Raw genomic sequence first — 14927 nt, forward strand, 5'->3', positions numbered from 1 at the left:
GAGGGACAGTGGACCGGCCCCCTGATGAAAAAAATTGCTGACCCCTGCTGTAGCCTAGTTTGAAAAGTTTCATTTTCCACAAAAACCCACTCCTGTTCCCCCACCCATTCCAAATTTCTTAGTAGCTTGGTTTTATGGGCAAGGTTATAGAAGCGCTTTTTTTGGTGGTGGTTAAACCAATGGGTGCCAAAACCATTGCACATCTCCTGTGGACCATGCCGAGATCTATCTTGTCCCCACACATTCTTTGAAGGTCAGCATATTGCCAGCACTTTGCTTTATGGTTGTATCTGGTGCAGGGGAGACCATCTTCCGTTCCACCCAACCAGCTCGGGGCGTTCTCCCCAAGGACAGCACAGCTTTTTCTCAATGCGCCAGATTGTCCTGGAAAGTACCAGGCCCTACAGAAGAGGCTCGCACAGAGACGCCAGTGTTGCCGGCGGAGAGAGTCACTTGTCAAGGACAAAAGTGGTTGGCAGAGCCTTAATAAGTCGGCATTCGGAGATCTGCCAAGGAAAGCAACTCCTTTTGTGGCTTGCGCAACCTTGCGCTAGCAGCGCCGCTTGTGTCCGGCCGGCAATGGCCATCTGAACGCAGCCTTCTGCCAGTGGGGAAGAGAAAAAGGCTACTCAGCGAAATGCTTAATGAGCTACTATGTGCCATACCAGGAGCGGCAGTGCGGCGGGTGAGGGGAGGGCTGGGCAGATTGCGCCAGGTTCATGTCATAAAGCCAACTTTCCCTTGCAGTAGTTGGAATCTGGCACTTCAGGCGACAAAAAGGGGTTTTTAACTGGGTAGCCGGGGCTGGAATTATCCAATGCCCCCCCCCACCCGCATTCTTCCTTTCAGTGTTCCCTCAGCTGACGAGGAACGACCTACAAAAGAGTCTTTTTCATGCCTCGGATACAAGAGTCTGCCTTGAAATTCCACCCACTCATTGTTACAGAAATCCCTGGATTAGATACATTTGCTCAGAGGCGCAGGCTCACTTCTGCAGCAAAATCCCCTGACAGTTAATGAAGTCAAAACAAGTGGAGCATTGCAGCAGATGCACATGAAATCTTAATTACTTTCCTAGATTATTATTTTTTGTTGGAGATGGGGTGTGTGTGACTTTTTTTCGCTCCCATCCGCTCAGTCCTGCTTTTCATGGGGAATATTTTCCTCAAGATAAGCAGGTGAGGCGACTCTCTCGCTGTCATTACAGCACTGGATTTTTAGGCAAATCGGCTAAACATACCAAATTGAAAGACAGGAGTTCCCGCATGGTGACTGGGCCAAGTTTTCATTTCGTATCGTTTCATTTCATCCATTCCATTCCATACATTTATCCTCTTTTTGAGACACTACCCACAAAAAGTCTTATATTCCATCACCAGAATATGAACACATTTAAAATATGTAGCTCAGCAAAATAACTGAAACCAGGACACAAAAAAACACTAATAATACTTTGTCCTTCCTCAATATAGTCACCCTGATTTATACTGACAGTCAATACCAGACATTAGTGCAGCGGGTGGGGGTGCAGAACGCTTTTTAACCTTAGGGTCACATTCCTTTCTGGCAACCTCTCACACATGCCCCTAGTGGGCAGGGACAGAGACAAAAGTGGGTGGAGCAAGGGATGTAAATTTCCCCTTGTACTCACCTGGTTGGTCGCTGGGAGAACAGGACGCTGAACCAGATGGGCCATTGGGCTGATCCACACTTTTATTGGGTTTGGAAAAGGCCACCCAAATGATCAGGGGGGCGGAACAATTGCCATATGAAGAATGGCTGAAGCATTTTGGGACTTTTCGGTTTAAAGAAAAGACGAGTTAGAGGTGACACGACTAGAGATGTAAAATTTCTTGGAAATTTTGAAGCTCGGGAAAAAACCTGGTTTTCCCCCGGGGGGGTTGGGGGGGGAGGAAACGGAAATTTTGGGAATTTTTTTAAAAAAATGCTAAAATAGCACTTCTTTTTTCTTTTCCAGATTGAAAGTCATTCTGTTACTTTAGAAACATAAGATATAACTATGGACAATTTTAATGGGCATAAAATTATCACAACTAGCATATTAAAAATATAGTGTATCCAAACAATTATTACAAACAGAATTTACTTTTAAAATAGTATTTATTTGTCTTTGTAACAAATGGAGCAACAATCTCCTGAACTGTTTACTAGTTTATGTGGAACAAAAAAACTCCACAAAACAATTTTTAAAAATCCAGAAGAAACAATTATTCATATTTCCTCTCCACAGTATTTATTTTTCCAAATTTCCCAAAATTTTTTGGAAAAAAACAAAAAAGGCTGCCGGAAAAAAACGGTTTCCCCCCGAATTTTTCCGGGTTTTTTCTGGGCCTTCACATCTCTAGACACGGCAGAAGTTTATAAAATTATGCACAGCGTTGAGAAAGGGCCTAGAGGAAAGCTCTTCTCGTAACACTGGAATTTGCGGACATCCAATGAGGCTGAATGTTGCAAGATTCACGGCAGATAGAGGGCATCTTCACACAGTGCTTAGTTAAACGGTGAAGCTCAGCCCGGGGGGAGTGATGGCTACTTGGATAGCTTTAAAAGAGGATTGAACAAATTCATGGAGGAGAAGGCGGTCGGTAGCTACTAACTATGACAGCTATGCTCGGACTCCATGATCAGGGACAGAATGCTTCTGAATACCAGTTGCTGGAAGCCACAGGAGAGGAGGGGGCACAAGTGCTTGAATCCAGCTTGCAGGTTCCCCACAGGCATCTGACCGGCTACTGTGAGAAAAGGATGCTGGACAAGACGGGTCTTATTTTGTTCTTCGGTTGTTTCCCAGGCAGCCTCTCCCTCCCTCCCTCCCTCTCCCTAGCAGTGAGACTGGCCTGCCTGTTCTAGGCATGGACCTGATGGGCAGGAACGGAGCGCTTCCCCTCCAGCTGTTGTTTGCAGAGTTTCTGTTTGGGGTCACCAGCTGAGGCGAGATGGAGGGAGCTGTTCCCAGCAGCTGCCTGTCTTCCAGCAGCCCTTGCTCAGCCCCACCTCTTGTCAGCACCCACACAACTGGGTGGTTTTGTGTTACTAGAAACTAGCAGGGGAGCGAAGGGCAGGAGAAGGAGCTGCTCCAGTTTACCAGATGAAGAAACGATCCAAATGCTTTCTTAAACTGAGCCAGTTGTTGTGTGTAAAAGCCACAACCGTAGTGCAAGATTATTATTATTTAAAAAGTTTAAAGCAAAGAGTTATTTCAAACTGTTTCCCTTAGTGCGTATGCTTAAACTGTATCTCACATGCATGCATGTTGTGTCTCATGTATATATCATGGGTAGGCAAACTAAGGCCCAGGGGCCGGATCCGGCCCAATCGCCTTCTCAACAGTCTGGGAATCAGCGTGTTTTACATGAGTAGAAAGTGTCCTTTTATTTAAAATGCATCTCTGGGTTATTTGTGGGGCCTGCCTGGTGTTTTTATATGAGTAGAATGTGTGCTTTTATTTAAAATGCATCTCTGGGTTATTTGTGAGGCGTAAGAGAGATCTCCAAGTTTGTCTGGGAGGGCAAAAGGCCAAGGATAAAACATAAGATACTCACAGATACAAAAGAAAGAGGAGGCTTCGCCCTCCCGGACGTAAAATTGTACTATGAGGCCGCATGTCTGGTATGGATTTATCATGGGTAGGCAAACTAAGGCCCAGGGGCCAGATCCGGCCCAATCGCCTTCTAAATCCAGCCCACGGATGGTCCGGGAATCATGAGTAGAATGTGTCCTTTCATTTACCGTAAAATGCATCTCTGGGGTATTTGTGGGGCATAGGAATTCGTTCATTTATTTTTTTCCAAAATATAGTCCTGCCCCCCCACAAGATCTAAGGGACAGTGGACTGGCCCCCTGCTGAAAAAGTTTGCTGACCCCTGCTCTACAGCACATGCAGAAACTGCCCAGTTACCTAAATTTTGTAAGTGAAAAGTTGGCGATCCTAAAGAGGCAGATGCACATTTGCCATAATGCCTAGTGCGGCCTAAAAGGAAGTAAGACGGAATATTTGACATCTTGGACTATTGGTAATTCTCAAACCAGCTTGTGGAAAACTTCTGTTTATGGAGTTTTGATACAGAACGGCGAGGCCTTTGCTCTGTGCTCACCCCATAAACCTTTTAAAGAGCTCTTTGCTTTGAGTGATTTATGAGGGTCGTTTTAAGCCAAATGCTGCTCAAGCAGAAACAAAGTCCTCTGTGCTGCCCAACGTCAGCAATTTCCTTTCCCAGTAGATTGGTAAATACACCTGAATGTACATTTATAAAGCTGCGGCTTTGCAGCTTAGGATGTTGCTAGGTTGCAATGTGGAAGCCGTTGTGAAAACTGAGCAATTTCTTATGGCAACGATGGGCATCCAGGTTCATTTGTTGGAGGAAGCAAGCCAGGGCACTGTTTTAGGAGGGCAGCAAACATGAGCCGTCGCCTTGTGGACCATGTGCAACCATTAAGAACAATGATGTGTTTGATCTGCTTAAGGACTCAGCTACATTGCTCATGTTATAATGCTATAACTGTTATAAACATGCAACACCAGATAGTGCTGTAGAGCCTTTTTTTCTTCACTTTTGTTATAACGATTTAATTTCTGACTTATTTATAGTGCCCCACCCCCCATCCCCCGTGTTTAGATCCAATCTGATTCTTGAGAAACCACCAGGAAGGCTTGAAGGCAAATAAATAATAATAATAATAATAATAATAATAATAATAATAATAATAATAATAATAATAATTTATTATTTATACGCCGCCCACCTGGTTGGGTTCCCCCAGCCACTCCAACAAAACATCAAATGCCCTGCTGCTCTGATGTTTGCCCCCAACATCAGGTATTCATAGAAGGGCTGCCTCCAAATGGATCAAGAGCACCTGTATTTGTGTCCAGATAATTTTGTTTGTTGCCAATGGCCAGGCATGATGGAAGTTGTCATCGAGCAACACCTGGAAGGCAATGAATTCTCCATCCCTGCCCCCCACCACAAAACAGGGGGGGAGTGCAGGTTGGGTCTAGACCAGGCATCCCCAAACTGTGGCCCTCCAGATGTTTTTGCCTACAACTCCCATGATCCCTAACTAACAGGACGAGTGGTCGGGAAAGATGGGAATTGTAGTCCAAAACATCTGGAGGGCCGAAGTTTGGGGATGCCTGGTCTAGACAAATGAGTGTCAGATAGGAACACAGTGGTACCTCGGTTTATGAACACAATTGGTTCCGGAAGTCTGTTCATAAACTGAAGCGTTCATAAACTGAAGTGAACTTTCCCATTGAAAGTAATGGAAAGTGGATTAATCCGTTCCAGATGGGTCCGTGGCGTTCGTAAACTGAAAATTCGTAAACCGAGGTGTTCATAAACCGAAGTTCCACTGTAACAGCTTGAATCTCTCCTTAACCAATATTAGGGGTGGCTAAGCCATTGCCTGATCACCTCATCTGTCTCCTGAGAAATCTCTATGTAGGACAAGAAGCTACAGTTGGAACTGGATATGGAATAACTGATTGGTTCAAAATTGGGAAAGGAGTACGACAAGGCTGTATTTTGTCTCCCTGCTTATTTAACTTATATGCAGAATTCATCATGCGAAAGGCTGGACTGGATGAATCCCAAGCTGGAGTTAAGATTGCCGGAAGAAATATCAACAACCTCAGATATGCTGATGACACAACCTAGATGGCAGAAAGTGAGGAGGAATTAAAGAACCTTTTAATGAGGGTGAAAGAGGAGAGCGCAAAATATGGTCTGAAGCTCAACATCAAAAATACTAAGATCATGGCCACTGGTCCCATCACATCCTGGCAAATAGAAGGGGAAGAAATGGAGGCAGTGAGAGATTTTACATTCTTTGGGTTCCATGATCACTGCAGATGGTGACAGCAGTCACGAAATCAAAAGATGCCTGCTTCTTGGGAGAAAAGCAATAACAAACCTAGATAGCATCTTAAAAAGCAGAGACATCACCTTGCCGACAAAGGTCCGTATAGTTAAAGCTATGGTTTTCCCAGTAGTGATGTATGGAAGTGAGAGCTGGACCATAAAGAAGGTTGATCGCTGAAAAATTGATGCTTTTGAATTATGGTGCTGGAGGAGACTCTTGAGAGTCCCATGGACTGCAAGAAGATCAAACCTATCCATTCTTAAGGAAATCAGCCCTGAGTGCTCCCTGGAAGGACAGATCGTGAAGCTGAGGCTCCAATACTTTGGCCACCTCATGAGAAGAGAAGACTCTCTGGAAAACACCCTGATGTTGGGAAAGATTGAGGGCACTAGGAAAAGGGGACAACAGAGGATGAGATGGTTGGACAGTGTTCTCGAAGCTACGAACATGAGATTGACCAAACTGCGGGAGGCAGTGGAAGACAGGAGTGCCTGGCGTGCTCTGCTCCATGGGGTCACAAAGAGTCGGACACGACTAAACAACTAAACAACAAATACTACATTTTTAAAGATTTGCCCTGAGAGAGTCTTTGAACCTCTTTTTTGACCACCAGCATTACGCTTTCCATTTTTAAGTTCGGAATAGAGTACGGTAGTTCCCCAGCATGACACCAAAGGGACACAGCAAACACACCATCCAAAGTCTCCTTGGGTTCCAATCCGCTCCCTCTTTCTTCCTGCCCAGGGCAGCCCTGCCCTCTGCCTGCCTCTCAGAGCTGGCATGTCACACAGGGCTAGACCTCAGCCGCTGCAGCCTCTCCTCCTCCTTGCCCGCTCTTCAGCAGCCTCTGCAAGCTGCCCAAGAGAGGAGGCTGACAGCAACAGCTATGGAGAGGCCAAACAAAGCCATTACACTCCCAGCATCCTTGGCCATTGGTCAACTTGGCTGGGGGTGGTGGGAGCTAGAGTCCAAAAACACATTAGCCAACCCCTCTGCTTAGATCTTATTTAAAAGGTTACTTACACACACACACACACACACACACACACACACACACAACGGAACAAGGTGTGCATTCTGGCCTGCTTGAAACCACTCCTGCCTGCAATTTTCAGTTCCAGGCTTGCTAGAAGAAAAAGAGGTTTATCTAGTCCCTGGGGGGAGTTTCCAGGCATAAGTGGTTGATAGGACTCCCTTCTGCTTCCTGGATCACAAGTTATGATGCTATGAAGTTCTTGCAGCACATGCATGTGCAATCACATGCGTGACAACAAATGATCAGCAAGGCAAATCAGAAATAATAACTCTTGCACTTTTATCAATTCCAACCTCCCAAAAACTCTGTAACAGCCCATGATGCAAATGTTGGTGCTCATCAGCATTTAAGGGGAAGATGTCTCTGCCAAAATATGGGGTCTCTTGCAGGATCTATGTAAAGAGCTTTGCAGGGAAACAGCTGTGGCTTTCCTTCTGGGCTGCCTGTCATGCCCCAGGTTTCCTGTTTCCCCCTCTTATGTGGTCTGCCTTGCTCTGCTCTTTGCCCTTTCTCTTCCTCCTTTCCCGTTAGCTCAGTTGCAAAGCGGTGGCCTTTTGCATCCCTGCTGCTAACTTCCTCGCAGACTGGAGAGGTCAAAGCAATTGCAAAGCAACAATTTTGATGGCACAGAAAAGGTCTCCTTCCCTTGGTTGCTTTCGGCTGCCTTTAAGATGAAAAACAAACAGCAGGCAGCCCTGTGGCCATTAAATCAGGGGCATGTCCACACCCAAGTTTACAGTATGTTTGCAACTGTTTGCATTCCAGTTTGATGCGCAAACCTGCCTCCTGCCTGGTGCAGATCCCCCAAATCACTGCCCTGCTCCCCCAAGTCAGACTCCAGTTCCCCTCCATCTGGTGCACACAATTTACAGCGTTCTAAGTAGGAGAGGACATGATGGACGTTTATAGAATGATGCATGGCACAGAGAATGTTGGCTGATAAAAGCTTTTCTCCCTCTCTTGTAACAGTTGAACTTGTGAACATCCAATAAACTGGAAGATAGTTAAACTATGGAACTTGCTCCCAAAGAAGAAGAGGAGGAGTTTGGATTTGATATCCCGCTTTATCACTACCTACCCTAAGGAGTCTCAAAGCGCTAACATTCTCCTTTCCCTTCCTCCACCACAACAAACACTCTGTGAGGTGAGTAGAGCTGAAAGACTTCAGAGAAGTGTGACTAGCCCAAGGTCACGCAGCAGCTGCATGTGGAGGAGTGGAGACACGAACCCAGTTCCCCAGATTATGAGTCTACAGTGCTTAACCACTACACCACACTACACCACAGGAGGCAGTAATGGCTTTAAAAGAGGGCTGGGCTTTTACTTTTACCAGTTTCATTGCATTTACTGCTATAACATTGCAATCCTAGATGGGTTTACTCAGAAGTATCGGTAAGCCCCGTTAAATTTGATGAGGCTCACTGCAAGGAAAGTACATATAGTCGTACCTCGGAAGTCAAAACAGAATGTGTTCCGGAAGTACTTTCGACTTCCAAAACGTTTGGGAACCAAGGCACAGCTTCCGATTGGCTGCAGGAAGCTCCTGTAGCCAGTCGGAAGCTGCGGAAGCCACAATGGTTTCCAAACTGGAACACTTATTGGTTTCCAAACTGGAACACAATGGTTTCCAAACTGGAACACTTATTGGTTTCCAAACTGGAACACTCCCGGCATTCGGGAGCCCAAACGTTTGTCTGGCAAGGCGTTCAGGATCCAAGGTACAATTGTATTAGTTTGCAGGCGAAATAACTTTAACTTAGCCATTAGACTACTTGCAGCTAGAGGGACTTTTTCTTTGGTTTTTTTCTAAGTTTTTGCTCTTTTGCATTCACTTGAAGCCTCTCCCCCACCCTGGCGCATACCCCTTAGGCCTCATCACCACAAAGCATCCAGCCGTGGGCCTAGATTCCTTCCTCACTCCTCCCCCCTCCTCCCCTGGCACTTGATATCACTGTGGCCTCAAAAGCCATTGGTCATGGGCTGGACTGGGGTGTCTAGGAGTAGCCAGCACAGGACAGCAGCTGGCCACGATGTTGTTCCAACTCTGCAGTTGCAAGAGTTCAACATGGAGTGGCAGCGGTGTAGTTATCCAGTTTCGCCAGCTGCCCAGGAACAGAAACGAGAGTGCCTGTCTTTTTTTCTCTGCGAAATATGCTAATGACTTTCCTGGCTATTTAGAGCACTCAGGGGATCTGCTTAGTCTGCGGTCCTGTCCATTTTATATCTGTTTGTGGCCAGTCTCTCTCTCTCTCTCTCTCTCTCTCTCTCTCTCTCTCTCTCTCTCTCTCTCTCTCTCTCACACACACACACACACACACACACACACACACTTCCTCTGCCTGCCCTACCTTATAGGGCTGTTGTTGCTGCTGCTGGCATTTGGAGTTTAAAGGCAGAAGTTGAATGCTGGGTCCGGCCAATAGCCCATCTAGTCCTGTTATCATAACAGCCAATCTCGTGCCTGTGGGTTGCACACCATTTTAATCCCCAACCCCCTGCTTAGTTTGGAAAGAAAAAAGAGCAAAAACTGCTGACTCTGCCACATTAAGAGAACATCCTAATCTGCTCTTGGCCCACATTGAATCCAAGTTAAGACTGAGTTGGATGCACGATTCCACAGGATAGATCCACAGCGGTCAGTTTAATATCTGCCACCAAACAGAAGTTCCACTTGTATTAGAATTCTTTCTTCTTGCTGATCTAATGCTGCTACTTGAAAAACCCCAGCTGCTCTATGATTCAGATTTCATTGTTGTTTGTTGTTTGTTTGACACTCAATCAGCTTTAATTAGCACTCGAAGATTAGAGCTGCTTTTCCCAGCATTCCATTCAAACCTGCGTTAAAGCAACAGAGCCAAGTTCTGGGTTCGACTCAGCAATGCTGCCCAGGTTTGCACTCCCCTGGTTCGTAATACATATTTGGCTACCTTGCATTGCTCAGCTCTTTGACTAACTGAAGGTCACGCCCAAGCCGGGAAAATGTTATTTTTCACAGCTTGATATGTCAGGCGAAGTTCTGTGTATGTACAGACTGTGCAGAGAGTTCAAAAATGATCATCCTTCCCTTTATTCCCGACATTCATGCTGTGGGTGCTGCTGCTTATATAGCAAAAACAGCACCACCCATTCATTTAATTTTCCTGTGTAGCCAAAACTGCACCACCCATATATTTATTAATTTGATTCCAGGCATTCGTGAATTGCTTCTCGTAGAATGTCCCAGTGTAAAAACCAACAATAACTGAGAACAATTACGAATCCAATGCAAAGTAAAAAAAATTCCTTCCAGTAGCAGCTTAGAGAACTAAGATACCTTCAGGTATCTGACGAAGTGTGCATGCACAGAAAAGCTCATACCAATGACATACTTCGTTGGTCTCTAAGGTGCTACTGGAAGGAATTTTTTTATTTTGTTTCGACTACATCAGACCAACTCGGCTACCTACCTGTAACTAGAATCCAATGCAATTCAACATACATTTATATTTTCCTGATGGAACAATCTCCCCTGTGTGCTGTTTTTTTTTGGGGGGGGGGTGTCTCCTGAACCTCCCCAAGCCAACTGAGGGGGTGGAGAGGGAATGGTGGGGAGGATGGGAGGAAATCCCCATTGTGCCAGCAGATGCTGCAGAATTTTGCAGATGCTGTGGAAGTCTTCGGATGGTCTTCTGCTAGGGGACCTGGCTTATTGAATCCAGCCCTATGCTTCTCCCGGCACGCCTAGTGTTCTGCAATAATGCTTGCAATAATTGCTGACCCAGTTTTGAATTGAGCCGAGGGGCCTGCGTCCACTAATTCAGAGTAGCTATTTCTGTTACGCTGGATAGAGATCAGTCGACTGAGCATCCTTATCAAGGGGGATTAAAAGGGGGGGGGAGAGATAGAGACCTTAATTTCGCAGAGGCTGCAGAAGTGGATGCAACCGATGCAGTGTGCATCCCATGTTCGCATGTGTCTGCGATGTGGGCTGCATTCAAAGTCAGCATACGTTTCTGTCAAAAGTTGCGCTTGCCCCAAATTAGGAATTTATCAAGTTGTAGTTTCTGCCCAGGCATTGAGCTGAGAGTTGATTAGGACCTGGTACCCTTCAGATGCTGTTGGACTACAACACCCATCACCCCTGACCTTTGGCCATGCTGGCTGAAGCCGATGAGAGATGCAGTCTACAGTACCTGTAGGGGATCAGTTTGAGGAAGGCTGTGAAAGAACATGTAAGGACCTGGCCGGCTGCATCTGCCTCAGTGGGGGAAGGTGGACAGGAAATGGGTAGATATACCTGACCGCTCAGGTGTGAATGAGATCAAGTGCACTGGCAGAAATTGGCATGGGATGTCGCCTTAAATCACTTCCAGATGTGTTGTTTATTGAATGCTCATTTGTTTGCAGGGAGATTAGTGTTGGCTGTTCAATGAGCATTCATCCTGCTTTGTTTGCAGGGAGGTTAGACAGCATGGCATCAAAGCAAGTGTCGTTCCACAGTTTCCAGAGCATTTCGCCATTGCTTTCCTTATTGCAAAAAGGCAGATATTTTGACACACTGTCCTGAGGCACCCATGGGCGTAGGAAGGGGGTGGGGGGGTGCGGGCCGCCCCGTTCCCACCACTCTGGGTGCTGGAGCAGCTAGCTATGCCCCTGGATAGGTGGAAAGGGGGTGGGAAGCGAGAGGGGACTCTGCCCTGACAGGGAAGGGGCTGGCTGGTTGCTCGCTCTCCACTCACAGCCCCCCCAGTCGCCCAAGGGACATGCATGCTGTACATGATGCAAACCTCTGGGCTAGGAAGAAGAACCAGCCGCCCCAGTCTCGTGGCACCTTTGGCTGATGTGGCCCAGTTGTGCCTGGGATGAAGGCCATTGCTGCCCTCCCCCCCAATGCTATGCCTCTGGTCTGACTGTCTGATCTAGCCTCTGTTGAATTTTAAATGCATTCAATTGGTTATTATTTGTATTTATAGCCTGCCCTTCACCAAATTGTCTCGGGGCAGGTTACAATGCACAATCAAAATCATGAGATTGAAAACTACAAAATCAACCCCCAAAAGCCCTAAAATAAAACTGGAGACTCCCTTGGGGCAGGGACCTGGCTTGTTGCACTTCTGCACAAATACTAAAGGTGTTTTTTGCATCTGTGCCTATTAAGTTCCAGCAACGCTCCCCTAGCCAGTCAATTACTCAAGAACCTGATGCGCTAAATATCAAAACTGGTCATCATTTTGTCTCAGGTAACACAGAGCTAGCATACCCTCCAACATTTCTCCAATGAAAATAGGGACATCCCATTCCATAATGATAATTTTACTATTTATATCGCACGCAGCTTATTGGGTTGCCCCAGCCATTCTGGGCAGCTTCCAACATATATAAAAACACAATGAAACATTAAACATTAAAACAACTTCCCTATACAGGATTGCCTTCAGATGGTTCAGGCGCCGGATAACTCCATACCCTCCAACATTCTCCAGTGAAAATAGGGACATCCTAAAGAAAAGCGGGACATTCCGGGATCAAATCAGAAATCGGGATGGCTTCTCTAAATTAGGAACTTCCCTAGAAAATAGCGACACTTGGAGGGTCTGAGCTAGTCTCTTAATGCTTATGCACAAATTTTAAAAAAGAAAATCTATATTAAGTAAAGGAGCTGTAGAATGGGACAGAGTGGAAGCATGTGGAAAGGATAACATATTCTGCCTGAGGTTTTGCAGTTTGGCCTTCTATTATGTTTGGCCTCCCCGGTGAGTTTTTGCAATCTCTAAAAGGTTTTCCATTCACAGCACATTTCAAAGCGATTTGTACAGATGGTCCAAAACCCTTGAAGGTCGGAGCTGGATGCAAATTTTTTCCAGCCTTCAGAGATACTCTATGTGGCTTTCCTGGCTTTTTATTAACTCCAAAGATCCAAAGCTGGCTTGATGCTTCAGAAGGGGAAACGGGAAATCTACAGTGCCTGCATTGACGAAAGATTGTGGGTCCGTGTTTTCTTATTTGTCTTTCCCCTCCTTCCTTCTCGGTTTTGACCGTGATAAGGCAGCCTTTAGCAACGGATCAGCTGATGAGCTCAGAGGCAAAGGAACCAGCAGCTGGCAGAGATAACAGGGAGGTTCCCCCGCCCTGTATGCCTGTCTGTATTCAACAGAAGTAAGGTACCAGGACGGGATGGAGAAGGGAAGGAAGCTCAGAAGAAAAGCTCTGGGAGAACAATCTCCAACACAACGGAGTGTGAAAACACACAAGGAGCCTTTATTCATTGTTTCAGGGACTGTTTGTTAGCTTGACTTGTAGATCAGAACAGTCACATCAGTATTAAAAAAGAAAATGAAAGAAACTTCATCTAGCCTAATTCATGCTGTTTACCAGACTTCTGGTACCATCTATCTATCTATCTATCTATCTATCTATCTATCTATCTATCTATCATCTATCTATCATCTATCACGTTGGTTAGAAGTTGAAATAAATCCATTTTTCAGTCTGTAGCAGTAAACATTAGCTACCCTCAGCTGTGGCCAGTCTTCAGCCTGGATAGCTCAGTTGGTTAGAGTGTGCTGCTGATAATGCCAAGGTTGCAGGTTCGATCTCCACATAGGACAACTACATATTCCTGCATTTCAGGGGGTTGGACTAGATGATCCTGAGGGTCCCTTGCAACTCTATGATTCTACAATTCCACAATTCTCCGATTCTCTGTTTCTGCGGGACTATTCTGGGTATGCTTTTGAACTGCAAGGTGAGGAGCTCAGGGTTCCATCCAAAAGAGACTCTTTGGGTGGGGCAGAGCCACGATTTTAGCTTCCCTGGAGATTCCTCTGCATACCCAGAGCCACGATTTTAGCTTCCCTGGAGATTCCTCTGCATACCCAGAGCCACTATTTTAGCTTCCCAGGGACCTTTGTCGGCAAGGTGATGTCTCTGCTTTTTAAGATGCTGTCTAGGTTTGTCATTGCTTTTCTCCCAAGAAGCAGGCGTCTTTTAATTTCGTGACTGCTGTCACCATCTGCAGTGATCAAGGAGCCCAAGAAAGTAAAATCTCTCACTGCCTCCATTTCTTCCCCTTCTATTTGCCAGGAGGTGATGGGACCAGTGGCCATGATCTTGGGTTTTTTGATGTTGAGCTTCAGACCTTCAGATTAATAGATTTAATAGATTATTGTATTTTAATATTCTGTTGTAAGCCGCCCAGAGTGGATGAGGAAACCCAGCCAGATGGGGAGGGTATAAATATATTATTATTATTATTATTATTATTATTATTATTGAAAAGCATAGAACGAACAAATGGTTAACAGGAAGACAGACACCCCACAAGCAAATCAGGATGAATGCTTACTGTCATGGAACCACCTACCAAATAAACCAGAATGAATTCTCAAGAAAGACTGAATATAATCTAACCTCTGCATAAGCTTTGTGTAAGCAAATCAGGATGATTACTTAAGACATTCATCCATTCATTGGTTTATTTATATGCCAGTTTTTTTTGGGGGGGGTCAAAGGCCCCCAAAGAAGTGAAAATGGTTAATGGAACACGAACACACACACACACACACACACACACACACACAGTATAACAAATACAAATGCAAAGGTAGACTAAATCAATAAAAAAATGTAAAACTGTAAAATAACCATCAATCACACACAATACACATACGTAAGTTTAAGGTAAATTGGTTGGTCTGGAGGAACCTAGAAAAGGAGGGAGCCTGAATCCATCTGTAAATCATCTCAGAAATAGCTGGCAAAAAACTCCCAATACCACAGTTATGATGTGAGCTGCCTAGAGCCAGCTTTTCCCTTTCTCCACATGAGAAATCCAGAAGTAGTGGGAAAGAAAAATACACGGTGTACCCAAAGCCCATAACAACACACGTCTGAGTCTTAAGACACAGGAAAAGGAGTCTCCTGATTCCTAACATAAAAGGGAGGAAGGAGAGAGAAAGAAAGAGAGAGAGGCTACGCTAGAGGGTTTTAAAGGAAAAGGAAAACAATTGGAAAATGAATTGATTTCCAT

This window comes from Zootoca vivipara, chromosome 9, assembly GCF_963506605.1.
Source record: "Zootoca vivipara chromosome 9, rZooViv1.1, whole genome shotgun sequence".
Lineage (NCBI taxonomy): Eukaryota > Metazoa > Chordata > Lepidosauria > Squamata > Lacertidae > Zootoca > Zootoca vivipara.